Source organism: Podarcis filfolensis (genome assembly GCF_964270895.1).
Source record: "Podarcis filfolensis genome assembly, chromosome: 3".
In the NCBI taxonomy this organism is placed as follows: domain Eukaryota; kingdom Metazoa; phylum Chordata; class Lepidosauria; order Squamata; family Lacertidae; genus Podarcis; species Podarcis filfolensis.
This window is the reverse complement of record NC_139606.1, coordinates 85,654,037-85,669,006: the sequence shown is the minus strand read 5'-3', so window position 1 is coordinate 85,669,006 and position 14,970 is coordinate 85,654,037. Positions and strand designations below refer to the sequence as shown.

The window sequence follows — 14,970 nt, the reverse complement described above, 5'->3', positions numbered from 1 at the left end:
TTGTGCCCACAGTGGCCCACAGGCAGTAATACCAGAGAGGTATTTTATAACTTTATAACAGAACTGCCACATAATAAAACAGCAGATAAAATTGCACAAGATCAGCAACAGCAGCAAACCAAACCTAGTCCACATAGTCAAATCACCATAAAAGGTGCTGAAAACTCATCAAAGTTGGTGCCAGCCTATACAAAGGGTTAACCCTCACCCACCCACCCACCCCTCCCTGTGCTCTAAATCATCCTTGCCCTCTGATGGCAATTTTTAACCAAAGGAAAGGGGGGGGGGGAGATTCAAGGATCTAGTTTGTCCCTAAGCCATTTTTATTTTTATTTTATTTTATTTTATTGGTCTGGAATGTGCAGTACTAACTACAGCACTACAGTCCTGAAGATGTTTTCCTTCTTGAGAACTAGTGATTGATTGATTTATGAGCCTGCAAAAAGGAAAGAAAGAAAGAAAGAAAGAAAAGACTGCCACCGTTATCAGGCCAGAGTGTAGAATATGTTTCTTCCTGGCCTTTAAAGATAAGAAATATAAAAAGAGTTCAGATGGATTAGGTCATTGGTGAATCTAGTCTAGCATCCCATAGTGCAGAGTGGGCAGCCACAGGTCTACAAGTGAAGGCAAAACCCCTCCCTCCCCCTGCATGTTGTGGTCCAGAACAGGTTGGACTGGCAGCTTACAATCTAGCCGAACAATTCCCTTCTGTTCTGGATGGTTTCTGGGTGTGAAGGGGTTATTAAAAGTATAATATTGGAATGATATGAGTACCAAAATATTGCTCTCAAGGATGTCTAGCACACCATGCTGTCTGGAGAACTGTTTATTACATAGGTGCTATTCCAGCCTGTTCAGTTCAGTTCTGGCTTTTCAATCAGGGTCGTTAAGTTAATAAGCTCCTCCTCTTCACATACGTACCATTCAAACACCTGACAATATTTATCAATAACTAATAAATATATTTTTAATACAGCTTTCCTGTTAATTCAACCAAAGCAACATCTAACCATTCCCAAAACAAGTAACTTCCATTGCCTTAAAAGGAGCCTTTAATTGATAGCTTAACTTAAAGGTTAATGGGACGCTGCCAGCCTTGCTAAATTTTCTGGGGCAAATTTTCTCTCTCCTTGGGGCAAGCTGGACTGCTGGCATCTTCTGAAAGCAGCCAGCCCATCCTGGAATGCTACCTACTGAGCATGCTCCAACAGATGCCTCCTCTGGCAAGGGGAAGAGGAAGCGTCATTGCCACAGCTTCTACTGGGAAATACTGACATGCTGGATTTCTGTTCAATATTGCTACTAACAAATACGATGACAGCAGCCTGGGTGACACAAACACAGTGAAGACTGGTGCATGTGTTGCTATTAATATATAGATATAAAGAACAGAGTGGAAGACTGCCCAGGGCAAGGTTGAAACTCTCAACTGGCAGCTTTATAAGTCCATTCGGTTTAATGAGGCATTAAATTATCATTGCATCATTGGGACAAATTAACATAATTGATGTCAGCATCAGAGTCTGAAGAATGCCTTGTATCAAGCCATTTAATAATCCAAACATATTAGATGTCTGTCTTAAGTAATGGCTGGGCTGGGCTGGGGGTGCACCAGGCTGCCCCTCTTGCAAAAAATGCCTTTGCTTTTGGTGCTGCGCTGCTGGAAGGGTGCCCAAAATCCACCCCATTGCAAATCATGTGGCAGCTGACGGCTGGGAAGCCAAGATGCATTGCCAATTAGGGAAAGGGCCCCCAGCCCCTTCCCTCAAGGAGACGGTGCAAGATGTGTCCTTGCGGGTGCCTTCTCCCAGGTTTCAATGTCTTGTGGGACAGGCCTTCCATCACTCCTCTTAAAGCGACAGTTCCACAGCCTAATACATCTCACTAATGGCAGCTGTATCCTGACAGGCATCTATTAATGCAAAAGAAACAGTTAGGCCAGGCAATTCTTTAGAAAGTGCTCTAGCTCAGTTTTGTGTTGAGGAGGCATTCGTGGCTTCAGGATGAGCCTGATGTGATGGTCATGTTACTTGCTGATGTGATGGTCATGCAATTGCTCCAGGTTTTTGTAGGCTTGTGGTAAAAGGAAATATTGTATGCGAGGAGCCCTCCCCACTCCCCCCCCCCACAACCTACACTCCCAACAAGGAAGAGAGAAATAATGCTAAGATAAGAGCAGAGAAGCACCAGATTTTTCAGAATTGTCGAGAGCAGGATTCTGTTGGCTTGTTCTCATAGCACTGAGGCCCTTCTACCAGCTCCATGTAACAGATGGGTTTCCCAAGTATTTGGGACTTTTATAATGTGGGTTGTGTTTCATAGCCTTGAAAATGAAGACACACTATGGTATTCTGCACATAGGGCTCAAAGCATTGACCTTTCCCATTCTCATCACTGCTGTGATGGGGGTGATGATTTGAACCTCTCATGCTGTCCCCAGAATGCATCATACTGGGATTCAGCTATGAAAGTCAACACTGTGCCAACAATGGCAAGCCCCAAATAAAGCCATCCCACAGCTTACATGCTGTAGAACAGGGACTCCCAGCTCCCATCATCCCCAGCCAGCATGGCCAATGATAAGAGATTATGGGAGCTGTAGTCCAACAACAACTGGAGAGCACCATGTTGGTTGTCCCCAATGCAGAATGTCCTCTCTAACCCACACTGTAATCTGAACCACTTTTGGTGACCCAACTGGCACTTAATGTGTGCAAATAGTATTGAACTTGGAACGCCACTGTTCACTATACAGTTTTCACCTTCCTGTGTGCTGAATGAAGAAGAGGATGAGTTTGGATTTGATATCCCACTTTATCACTACCCTAAGGAGTCTCAAAGTGGCTAACAATCTCCTTTCCCTTCCTCCCCCACAACAAACACTCTGTGAGGTGAGTGGGGCTGAGAGACTTCAGAGAAGTGTGACTAGCCCAAGGTCAGGCAACAGCTGCATGTGGAGGACCGGGGACGTGAACCGGCCACCTTGTGCTGAAGCGATAGTGTGAATAACCCTGTCACTTGGTGGATCCTGTACTCTTCTCTTGAAGACTTGCGACCTGTCATTCTAGCTAATTTTATTCGTAACAAGTCAGGGTGTCCAATCTTAGCAAATGACTCCAATTGCCCATCCTTGCTGATGGGAGTTTTAGTCTGAGGCCGTTAAGAAAAGCCCTGCTGAGTCGTCTGGTTTCCTTAAGGAAGAGACATCCCTTTGCCCACTTTCCTCTCCCCTTCCCTGCCTTGTCCCTCAAACTCCTTGCATTCTTTTCCACAGACATATTACCCGAGTGCAACACAGATGATGAGGAGACCCTTTGTGTGATGGATTTTTGTTTTTATCATAAAAGCTCTAAAAACAGAGCATTTTGGCTCACTTAATCATTTTGACAGATGACAATACTAAGTACCATTCCCAGACAGATGACACTCGACGGCTGACAATACTAATCCTACAGCAGCTTCTCAGGGGAGATACTTATTGTAAAAATTGACATCTATTGCACCCGGATGCTCATAACCCATTTAGCAACGCTGTGTTGTGCAGCATCACTCTTGACTCAAGGTTTCTGCTGCTGCTGAGTTTGGGCTTTGGCAAAACTGGCAGATCCTTTGTGTCAGCCGCCTCTCTGAAAAGCAGCTGAAATTGTGATGTATAGGGAAAGCACAGATGTTTGCTTAATGGTTATTTCCCTGGGGACTTCTGTTAAAGTTACTGGCAGCAGAGAAGCTTGTGTGTGTGTGTGTGTGTGTGTGTGTGTGAGAGAGAGAGAGAGAGAGAGAGAGAGAGAGAGAGAGAGAGAGAGAGAGAGGTGACTGTTAGCCATACATTTATTTTGTGCAAGAACATTGCAGAAAAAGCAGGGGCAGATACAGACTAACCCAAATGGCCCTGAAATGGATCGTGCCTCGATTTTGGCTCACTGGAAGGAACTGCAAAGCTTTGACTGACTGTGTTGGACTACAGGCTAATCAGATCTCTGGTGGTGATTCGTGCCTGATGGGAAAATACAGCGGAATGTATTTTTTAATGTACATCAAGCAACTCAGCTTGAAGAAGAGTCCAAAGCGTCTTGGAACTAGTGTTGAGTACCCGGTTGGTATGAAAGTTGAAGGTCCAATCCTGATGATATGCATAAATACGCATTACAGTGATTATTACAGTAGGTCCAGAGCAGCAAACACAGTGTCCTCCAGGCGACATTGGACTCATCAGCCTGGCCAGTGTTCAGAGATGAGGGAAGCTGTAATCCACCAACATCTGGAGGGCCCCACATTGGCTACACCTGCAGTAGCAGTGCTAGCCTATGTATATAGGGTTCTGCTGAAAGACAGTCTTAAAAATCTGATATAGGATTTTAACATCTCTTCAAGCTCCTGTAGAAACTGCCCACAACTGTCCCCCTTCCATTTTTGAGGACTCTTTTTCACATGCATGTCTATTGTCTAATGACATCAGGGGTTGCTGCTCACCTGGTGCCCTTCAGACATTGCTGTAGTACACCTCCTACCAGCCCCAGCCAACATCTGCAGGGCATCCCATTGGCAAAGGCTGCCTTGCAGAATGTTGGGGAAACAAGAACCCTGAACAGACATACTCCTGTTGGCAGGGTGTGAGAATACGCAAAATATTCTGTTGTCTTGTATAATTAATGAAGGCCACGATGCGACAGATTCTCTGTCTGAATGAATGTCACTGATAAAAAATAGTATTCTGAAATCTGGCACACATTTTCAGGAGCCACAGCTGAGTCAGAGGCAGCTAAAGCACCATGTGTGGCTCTTTTGTCATCTTCCATAGCTTTTCTGTGCAGGAGATATGTGAGGAGTGCCTCCTCCTTCCACTTCTGTGTAAACTGATCCCCCCCACACACACCACACCCTCCCTGCCCCCCACATCCAGCATTATTGTTGTGCTTCTTACACAGGTCACAGAATAAACATTCTCTCAGCTTGCCTGATGCTTGCCATATGTTGACTCCTTCCGAGATATATTTCCTCTCTCTTGATTTCTTTGATATATTCAGCATCACTATCCCCATATGGTATTTTGTAGCTGCTGCTTTTGTGTATTCCGGTGGGGTTTGTCTTTTGCCTTTCAAAGGTTTGTCGTGGAGACAATCCTTCGCAGAACAGTGTTGTGAGCCTGGTTCGTCTAATTATACTCGCTCATTAGAGATGCATCAGAGGTTTTGTGTTAAATTGCTGAGGGTTTTAAAAGCTGAATATCTGAGCAGCAAAAGCTGCATAAACACCAGAGAGAGAACAGAAGGCTTCTTGTATTGAAAGATGATGCACCCTGAGCCGATTTCTTTACTCCTTCATTAATTGCAGATACCTCTGTCCAGCCTTTCTCAGCGCCAGCTTAGAAGTGTTTATCAGGAGAGACTAGGACTGGCTCCCCCATTACGTTGGAGAGATGTTGAAGCCTAGAACTGTGTATGCAATGTGACCAGCCCTTTGACCTCTAAGCAAGGTTGCTGAGGGCAGTGTGCTATCCGACAGTGTTGAAGGAAGCTTCAAGTGCTAGCCCTGTTAGCTTCTGTAACAAAATGCCTTGTCTGGCCCCTATAAAGCAGCTGGAAAAAACAAAGCTCAGGCTAGTTGGCAAACACCAGTAACAAGACAACTGGGAGCAATTCCCATGTGCTATAAAAATGCATACATGCCCATGAGGTTGTGTGTATCTCCTTAGAACTTTGGTACAAGCGTACTCTGAGTTTCCAATATGGCGACCTGCAAAGACTAACAGAACAGGCCTCAGCACCTGGCATCCGTGGACAGCTGCCAGGGCCCTGGCTTTTTAAAGCAGGGGCCACTGCTAATACCTGTCCTGGGTCCACCTGATCTAGCCTTTCTTTTAATTTCCCACACTACGCCATGAAATTCAGTCCCATAAGATGCAGTGATGAGCACCAACTTGGATGGCTTTAAAAGAAGACTGTACAAATTCATGGTGAATCAGGCTGTCAATGGCCACTCACCACCTGGGCCTCTGAATACCGGTTGCTGGGAATCACAGGTGTTGCGCTCAGGTCCTGCTTGCAGGCTTCCCGTGGGCATCTGGTGGGTACTGTGAAAACAGGATGCTGGTCTAGATATGTCTTTGGACTGATCCAGCAGGGCTCTTCTTATGTGCTTACAACGCCCCTGCCCTAGTGTCATCCTGCATCATCATGGGAAGTTAAAAAGGGTAAATAGGCACAGCCACTCAGTGCTGTTATGGCAGCCAGATAAACCTGACAGAGAACCACCTATCCAGGGCCCATGCCAAATGCCCATGAAAATAGTCCCATGTTTTATAGGAGTGCAATATTTTCAGAATTAGAGGCAACCCTTTGAAAACAGGGTGCTATTGATGTTATCAGTTGGTGGAATGCTGTTTAATTCAGCTTCCACAAGTGCAAAGGGGGTGCAAAAAGAGAAATGATGCTAGCGGATTCCTCGTTTCTCCTGCATTCCCCTGCACCAGCTGCCACACGACTTTAAAGGGTCCATTTAGAGGTGATTTGGGGTGGAGTGGACTCGGGAGACATCAGAGGGAAATAGGATTAGCAAAAATCCCCACCCCTTCCTCCCCTCCCCTCCCTCCTCCCCAACAGTTTCTGATGGACCAAAGAATTTTCCATCAGTGGAAAGGCACAACTGGATACAGTTTGGGGGTGCCATTTATTATGACTGTAGCCGCTTCAATGTACATCAGGGAATGGCAACTTTTTCAGCTACATTCCCTTCCGGATAACCTTCTGAGGTCCACATGAACTGATGGGTATGGCTACAGGTGAAAGTGAATGGTGCAACAAATGGACATTATGCCTTTGTACAGTTGGCTGGTTTCTGCACATATTCACACACCTCTCTCTATCTCCCCGCCCCCAGACAAGCAATGAGCTTGGGGATGCAAAGCCACATCTTCTAGTGGGCAACCATGTGGGTGCCACATGCCATTGGTGAGTAGGGCAATTAATGTCTTGTCTTTGTCTTTGTCTTTGTCCAGTAGGCTACTGTCCAGCCACATAGACCTCCACGTACATTGCTCCATTAAGGCAAGGAAGAGGCATAATTACAGTTCAGGGAGTCATTCAAGCCAGGCAAAAGGAAAGGAGGCGGCTGTGGAGTGGGACCAGTGAGGGGTATGGCCGGGGGAGAGTTCCAAAGGCCGGAGAGAGATGCCTGGAGGGTCAGATTTGGCCCCCAGGCCTAAGTTTCCCTACCCCTTGTGTACATGGCACTTTAGAGGGCCATGTTAAATAATGAAATTGAAGTTCCCACCCCAAGAAGCTTACAATATAGATTTAGAGAGGGAGAGCAGGATGGGAGTGAAGACTCACAAGGGATGACTGTGTGGTTTACTCACAAAAGGTCAAATACAAAGTACTGATGGCTTATTGCAAATCTGTTCTTTTTGGCACCTGTTTCCCAGAGGACAATATGGCTTTTTTCTCTGCTAGGTCCTTTGGAGTGGAGTCAGTCAGGGAGCAAATCAGGCAGGCACCCTGCTGAGAGAGCCTGACCTTCTGCCATTAATTCTGATAGAGCTGAGAGCGATTGTGTCCACAAACCTGGTTAAAGCTGATGCAGCAGAAGAGAATAACAGTCAATAAAGCTTGCAGCTCACGCTGGCCAACAGCTCTAAGACAAAGGTGCCCAAGGAAATATTCATCATCTAAAGAACTTCAGGATCTGAGTGGCATGCTGAGTTATTGCAACGGCTTGTCCTTGCTAGAGACTTTGTTATAGCTAGTTTAAGATGCGGTGGAAAATGCTTGCTGGCTCACCCTTGTGGCTGAACGGCATATTGCAGGACGCAGCTTGCTTCTAAGCCCAAGCTAATAGGCGACATCAAAGGAGCATCCCTCACTTCTGTTTGTGCAACTGCTTGAGAGAGTTGCATCACGTGGCATCACTTTGGTGGGCTCATTGATGCTATCAAGAAGAAGGTTACTGTGACACATTCAGCCCATAAGGAAGATCATTATCATCAGTAGCGTGACATTTAATAACGCAGTCGATAAAGTATTAGCAATATTGTGTTTTTCATACCTTTTACAATTGATTCTGGGACATTTTTTTTTTTTTTTACAGCATGCAATCAGCCTGAAGATCTTTACGAAAATCGAAAATGACTGAAAGGGAAGAATGTGTTGTGTAATGGATTAATAACAATACGGTAGTATATTTAAGCCAGTTCTGTTCCTCTTTAGCGGGCTACGCTTGTTGCTTAACTGTCTCTTGTGTCCATGCCAGTGGTGTCCCTGAATGCATCCCTTTACTTTCCTCCTCCTGTATAAATGTAATGGTGCCATTCAGCAATGTGGGAGAAAGAAAAGTGCCACACTTGGGAGTCCACCCCACCCTGCCACAACCAACTATGAGATTACGGGAGAAGAATGTCCTTCCTTCCCCTTCTGAAGACAACTACACATTACACATGACAGGCATGTGGCCATTGAGTTACAGGCCCAAACCAATATTTTACTGTGCATGCACCAAGTTGTTGAATGCTTGGGGGCGGGTGAGTAGTGTTTGTGTCATTAATTGTCCTTTTTATGTGTGCAAGAACGACTTTTATATGCAAAGGGAAATGTGCTCATTCCTCGCTAGGATAGAACGATCGGTTTTGAAAACAGGAATTCCCCTCGACTCAAATAAAAAATGGATTGCCAGTTAGAAGCTGCACTGGAGAATGCTATATGCAAATAAATATTTTTTCACAAGAGTTTGAAGTTGGCTCATAATTATTTGAAAAAATGCAGACATTACATTGTGGGGATGGCAGTGGGGAAAGACAGCACACCGCCTATGTCTACTCTATGATGCACACCACCCCAATCTCTAAGCAGTGTGAGATTTCAGCCGTTCCAGGGTTCGGTTTCCTCAAAATGAGGCACAGGGGAGACTGTGGTGTCTTTATGATAATATGGGTTCTTTACACATGTATGCAACCCGAGTCTATGATGGAGGGGCTCACAGCATCAACACTTCAAAAGGGTCTTGCTTCTCCCATAGCCACAGGTTTGGATCCCAGCAGAAATTAGGCCTGGCTCTGACCTCCTGCTCTTCTAGCTTGCTGCCTTGTTTCCAGCTTCTATCTTACACACACCTCAACCCTCAACTCTGGCCTTTGTCTTTCTAACTATCAGTGAGTTGAGGGAGGTGGACCCACCCATTTGCTGTCAGGCACAGAACCATTTCCTTTGTTACCTTAATAAGGTAAAAAGTAAAGGACCCTTGGACAGTTACCGTATTTTTTCGCTCGATAACACGCACCTGACCATAACACGCACATAGTTTTTAGAGGAGGAAAACAAGAAAAAAAAATTCTGAATGAAACAGTGGATGTATCATTTTTGTGCTTCATGCTGTGGCCACAGACATGTGATTTGACGGTGAGTTTGGGGTAGCCCAATGCAAAAATCCTGAGAATCCATGTGGATCTGTGCTTTGTAACCAGGTTTTTGCACCATTGCAGCCCCAGGCAACAGTGGGTGCATGATTTTTTTGCTGCAGGCTGTAGCCATGGATATGCTATGTGATCTGATGTTGAATTTGGGGTGACCCTATGCAAAGATCCTGAGGATCCATGTGGATCCGTGTTTTGTAACCACATTTTTGCACCATTGCAGCCCTGTTTTTGCATCAGATCATTGCTATGTGATCTGATGGTGAATTTGGGATGACCCAATGCAAAGATCCTGAGGATCCATGTGGATCCGTGCTTTGTAACCACGTTTTAAGTGGGGAGGGAAGGAAAAACATAGAAGGGACAAGGAGCACGAGAGGGGTGTGCGGAGAAGCAGCTGGCTAAGAATGCAGGAGAGGGGCTTTACCGGAGGGAGGAAAGGAAGGCAAAAGTTCCCCCACCCACCCACCCAAGCCAGCCAGCTAGCTCTCTCTCTCTCTCTCTCTCTCTCTCTCCCACCTGCATGTTGCCTGCGAGTCCCTAGGAATTAGAAGGAAGGACGCTCTGCTTTCCCCTCTGCTTGCCTGGAGGTGAGGGGTTTTCTCTGCTCTTTGTTCCGTTTGAGCAAACACAGTAACGAAACAGAAAAGGGTGGGCAGTAAGACCCTGAGGCAGAATGCAGGAAAGCAGCAGCTTCCTCTTTTCAAGGCTTCCCTTCTCCGGACGATTTGATATTTGCCTGATTTTTGCCTCGCACCAGTCGGCTCCAGGGACCACACATTCGCTCAGTAACACGCACAGACATTTCCCCTTACTTTTTAGGAGAAAAAATCTGCGTGTTATAGAGGGAAAAATACGGTAAGTCCAGTCAAAGGCGACTATGGGGTTGCGACGCTCATCTCTCTTTCAGGCCAAGGGATCTGGCATTTGTCCACAGACAGATTTCTGGGCCATGTGGCCAGTATGACTAAACCGCTTCTGGCGCAATGGAACACTGTGACAGAAACCAGAGCACCTGAAAATGCCATTTACCTTCCTGCCACAGTGGTACCTATTTATCTACTCATGCTGGTATACTCTCAAACTGCTAGGTTGACAGAAGCTGGGACAGAGCAACGAGAGCTTACCCCGTCATGCAGATTCGAACCGCCGACCTTCTGATCGGCAAGCGCAAGTGGCTCAGTGGTTTAGACCAAAGCGCCACCTGCTCCCCCTGGCTCATACTCAGACGGCCATTACAACACCAGAAAGCTAGCCTGGCTATTTCAGGAATCGAATCCATGCTGGATCCAGGAATTAGAAGGGGGCTTATGCATACAGCCTATTCCACCTCCACCAAAAAAACCTCATAACTTGTTCCCTATTTTCCCTGAGTAGTTCATGCTCAATGATGCCTTGTTCCTTGATGGGCACTAACCACTATTCCACTCCCACAGCTGTCCAAGTGACCCCAGATTCAGGGATAGCTCTGCTAGTCCTGCTGCCAGCCTCCTGAGGTCTAGTTCAAACTATCTAACTGCTACACCACCAGGTGTACAGGATGCAGGTCCTGCTCTTGGGGCAAATGTAATTTTTTCTAACTTAGGCATTTCTGTCCAAATTAACCTTTCAAGTCACTTATTTTTAAAAATGTAAGACGATTTCAACATGCACCAACACAGCAGCGACCATCTTAAGAATGAATAATATAATATCCTTAGTTGACATTCTGAGCTGAAGACCTTTTTCAGGGACGAGGGAACTCATCTCAAAAAACACATGCACTGCAAACTCCATAAATTTCTATTTGGAGCCTAATATTTTTGAACTACAGCAGCTTCACCAATATTTTACATCATCTTGTTTGCTTGAGCAGGAAAAGTGAGGATCTATGTTCAGTCACCCCAGATTCAACCAACAAAAGATTATCATTGTGTGCTTCCCATTCAGTCAATTTAATTCAGCTGACAGAAGACAAAGAGGATAGATTAGGACCTGTCTTTTACATGAAATCATATCTGGCAAACTGATGTGCCTGGATTTAGATCCACCAATAGACACTGCAATGCCTAATAACAAACAGATGCACTGTGGGAGATTGTCTCGAAGAATCAGCACACCAAAGAGAAGAAACCAGCATAAAGGGAAGGTTTTAAAACAGTTTTCTCTGGCAGGAACAAACAAGTTTAGCTGCTCTGCTCCCTGGTTCTCAATTACCAAAGAGTGAAAATAATGAGCTGTTACTCTGAAAATTTATTGAAACAGCTACTTGAAGCAGGGGTTAGGTATGTGATATGACAGTTTTCCCTCTGTCCATGACTGACCTTTTGTTCAAAAGAAATCCAAAGCTGTGTTACTGAACATTTTATCAAATGCAACAGAAAAAGAATTACATGCCCATTTTCAACACTCCCTATATATCCACTGTAAGGAATGTTTTTCCAAGAGAATAGTCGTTGTTTTTTAATTGTCCCCAGAGTCCCGTAGAATTAGAAGCACAAAGTAGCAAAATGATATTTCTCATTGACCAACTATCCTTTCGAAAAGCTGGCATAATGTGGCAGTAAAGAGCAAAAGGTGTGCAACAGAAAGACCCTGGTTCAATCTCACCTTATCCATGAACTCACTGAGTAGTCAACTTTGTGTAATCCATAATAACAACATATTTGATTTCTGGGAACAAGAAAACTTTTACTCCAGTGGTGGCTGATGCCCTCTGGAGCCGATAGTGTGAAGGCAGAAAGACCGACAGAATATGGAGCCAACTCATTCTGGTCCCCATCCTCCTGTTGAGTCCCTCAAGGGCAGCACTATGGCTAAGGAGGAGGAAGTGGACACTCAATGCCACTGCCACTCCAGACCAGATGTAAGTAAAAAAGCAAGCAGCTGGGGGCTGGCTGAAGGCAAAATGAGACTGGCGGGACAGGGGTCCCATTCACATCAATGAACTAGTATCGACTGGAAGTACTTCACTAGTGGAGACAGAAGAGGTACCTCAAAAAGCCAAGGGAGATGCAAAGGAATAGGAAGGTCAGGCAATTTGTATGACAGATGCATGGAGCATCAGGTTTCCCTCTGCACTATTTACATGGGTATTTACTATTAACTACTATACAGCCATAGCAGTGTACCAGACTCCCTCCCTTTCCCACTGCCTCCACCAGAGCAACAAAGACAAGCACAAGGGGGGAGTGCTGGTTTTCACTTCCAAACATAAATCTAAACAGGTTGGAACCAAATTATATGGAGGGCTACTAATGCCTCAATGCATTAAGATCTGCCTCAGGTGCCCTGTGTGCAAGTCCTCCTGTAAGGTTGGGAGGCACAGAAGACAGGGGCTTTACTGCTGTGGCCCCCAGATTGCAGAAATCCTCTATCAAAGATATGCCAATTTTAAAAACACATTTATTTGGCCTGCTTGTTCTTAATTATAAGACAATTATTTCAGAAAGCTATTCTAGAATGGATGGTATTTCTATTTTGCTGGAACTTATTTTGCTCTTTTATTTTCATTATTTTAACTGGTCTTCTCTGCAGTTATCCCGTTTATAGAATGCTCTCCCCAGGGAGGCTCACACGGCACCAATTTTGTCACTGCATTAACACCAGGCAAAATTCATTGTTGTTTTCCTGGGGATCTGAGGAGCACCAATGATGTGATTGTACTCTTAAATCTGTTTTATTAAGGTTTCCATTATTTTATTGTTGTATTTTTTATTTTGGCTGTAAATTGCTTTGGGCTTTTCTTAGTGGGAAGCAATGTACAAATCAATAAACCCAGGCCTATGTCAAAACACTGCTATATAAATTTGTTGTTTTTTGGTGTTTTTTAATAAGAGAGAAGCCACCCTGGATGAGTTGTACCCAAAAGAACAGCTTATAAATAATTTTTAAAAATGGAAGGAAGTTGGAGGAAAAACAGGGGAGGAGTGTGATGGTTGTCTATGGGAAGTGGGGTTGAGGGAGCCAGCTGTGCCCCCCATGAAAATACTTAATTTTACAGATCCATAAAAGGTTTGGAATTGAATGTGAAAGAACTGAGTGATTTTCTCAATGCAGAGGAAACAGGTCAATCTTTTAGAGGACAATTTGAAGTCTGTCTTGCCCATCATTTGTGAACGCTGTGAAGAAACTAAGCAAGGAAATAAGAAAAGTTATACAATTCCCTGGCATGTTTTTTTGCAGTGTACATGTGCCAAAATAGGTACTTGCATCTGCCTCAGAGATTATGAGGTACAAATAGTATACTAACAGGTAAAGCAGCCCTAACTTTGCACATGGTTTCTCATCTACTGGCAATCAATACAGGTGAAACTCGGAAAATTAGAATATTGTGGAAAAGTGTTGGTGTTTGTCCACTGTGCTTCATTAAGTCCAGGGTCAATGCAGCCGTCTACCAGGAGATTTTGGAGCACTTCATGCTTCCTTCCGCAGACGAGCTTTATGGGGATGCTGACTTCATTTTCCAGTAGGGCTTTGGCACCTGCCCACACTGCCAAAAGTACCAAAACCTGGTTCAATGCCCATGGGGTTACTGTGCGTGATTGGCCAGCAAACTCACCTGACCTGAACCCCATAGAGAATCTATGGGGCATTGCCAAGAGAAAGATGAGAGACATGAGACTAAGCAATGCAGAAGAGCTGAAGGCTGCTATTGAAGCTTCCTGGTTTTCCATAACACCTCAGCAGTGCCATAGGCTGATAGCATCCATGCCACGCCGCACTGAGGCAGTGATTGATGCAAAAGGGGCCCAAACCAAGTACTGAGTACATATGCATGCTTCTACTTCTCAGAGGTCCAATATTGCTCTATTTGCAATCCTTGTTTTGCTGATTTCATTTAATATTCTAATTTTCTGAGATTGTTAATTTGGGGTTTTCATCAGCTGTACGCCATGATCATCACAATTGTAACAAATAAAGGCTTGACGTATCTCGCTTTGCATGTCATGAGTCTATTTCATATATTAGTTTCACCTTTTAAGTTGAATTACTAAAATAAATGAACTTTTCCAAGATATTCTAATTTTCCGAGTTTCACCTGTATGCTTGAAGACCACTGCAGAGGCCTTTCTCGTATTCAGCCTCCCCTGGTTTCCCAAACGGTGGCCAAAATGCTCTGGACTCATTGAAACAAACATCTCTGCTAGTCCAAACCACAAATGGCACCACCGTAAATCAGAGAGTTTGGCAGCAAAGTTGCAGAGCGCTGTATGTACCGTAAATCCTAGAGTTCCACACAAAAGTTACACCATAACCTCTGCTATATTACACACTAAATCAGACATGTCTCCAAAGAAGTTGCAACATCAGCCACTTGCCTGTAGTCTTGATATTTATGGGGAGTATCCGCCGGCAGCAGATATGATCAACGTGCTGCTGCTTCCGTGAAAGACAAGATAGCACGGAAGGCGCCGGCAGCGTCTAACTTTTCCTAGCACAGTTTGGGCAGCCACTTGCAGCTGCTGCTGCTTGACTCCAGGTCAAAGTGGCTTGAGAAGAGCTAGCATGAAAAATCCCTGGGAAGCTTTGGAGTTCATTGTAACCGCGGGATCATTTCATTACTTTCTTGCTTAATCTTCAAGAAAACC

The 14,970-nt window shown here is 44.8% G+C and overlaps 1 protein-coding gene across 4 annotated transcripts in view; it reads right to left on the bottom strand.

Moving 5' to 3' along the window:
• Positions 1-14,970, bottom strand: part of LOC310758400 (uncharacterized protein) — a gene marked incomplete at its 5' end in the record, with an annotated part of 84,689 nt that overhangs the window by 32,921 nt on the left and 36,798 nt on the right. The window lies entirely within an intron of this gene.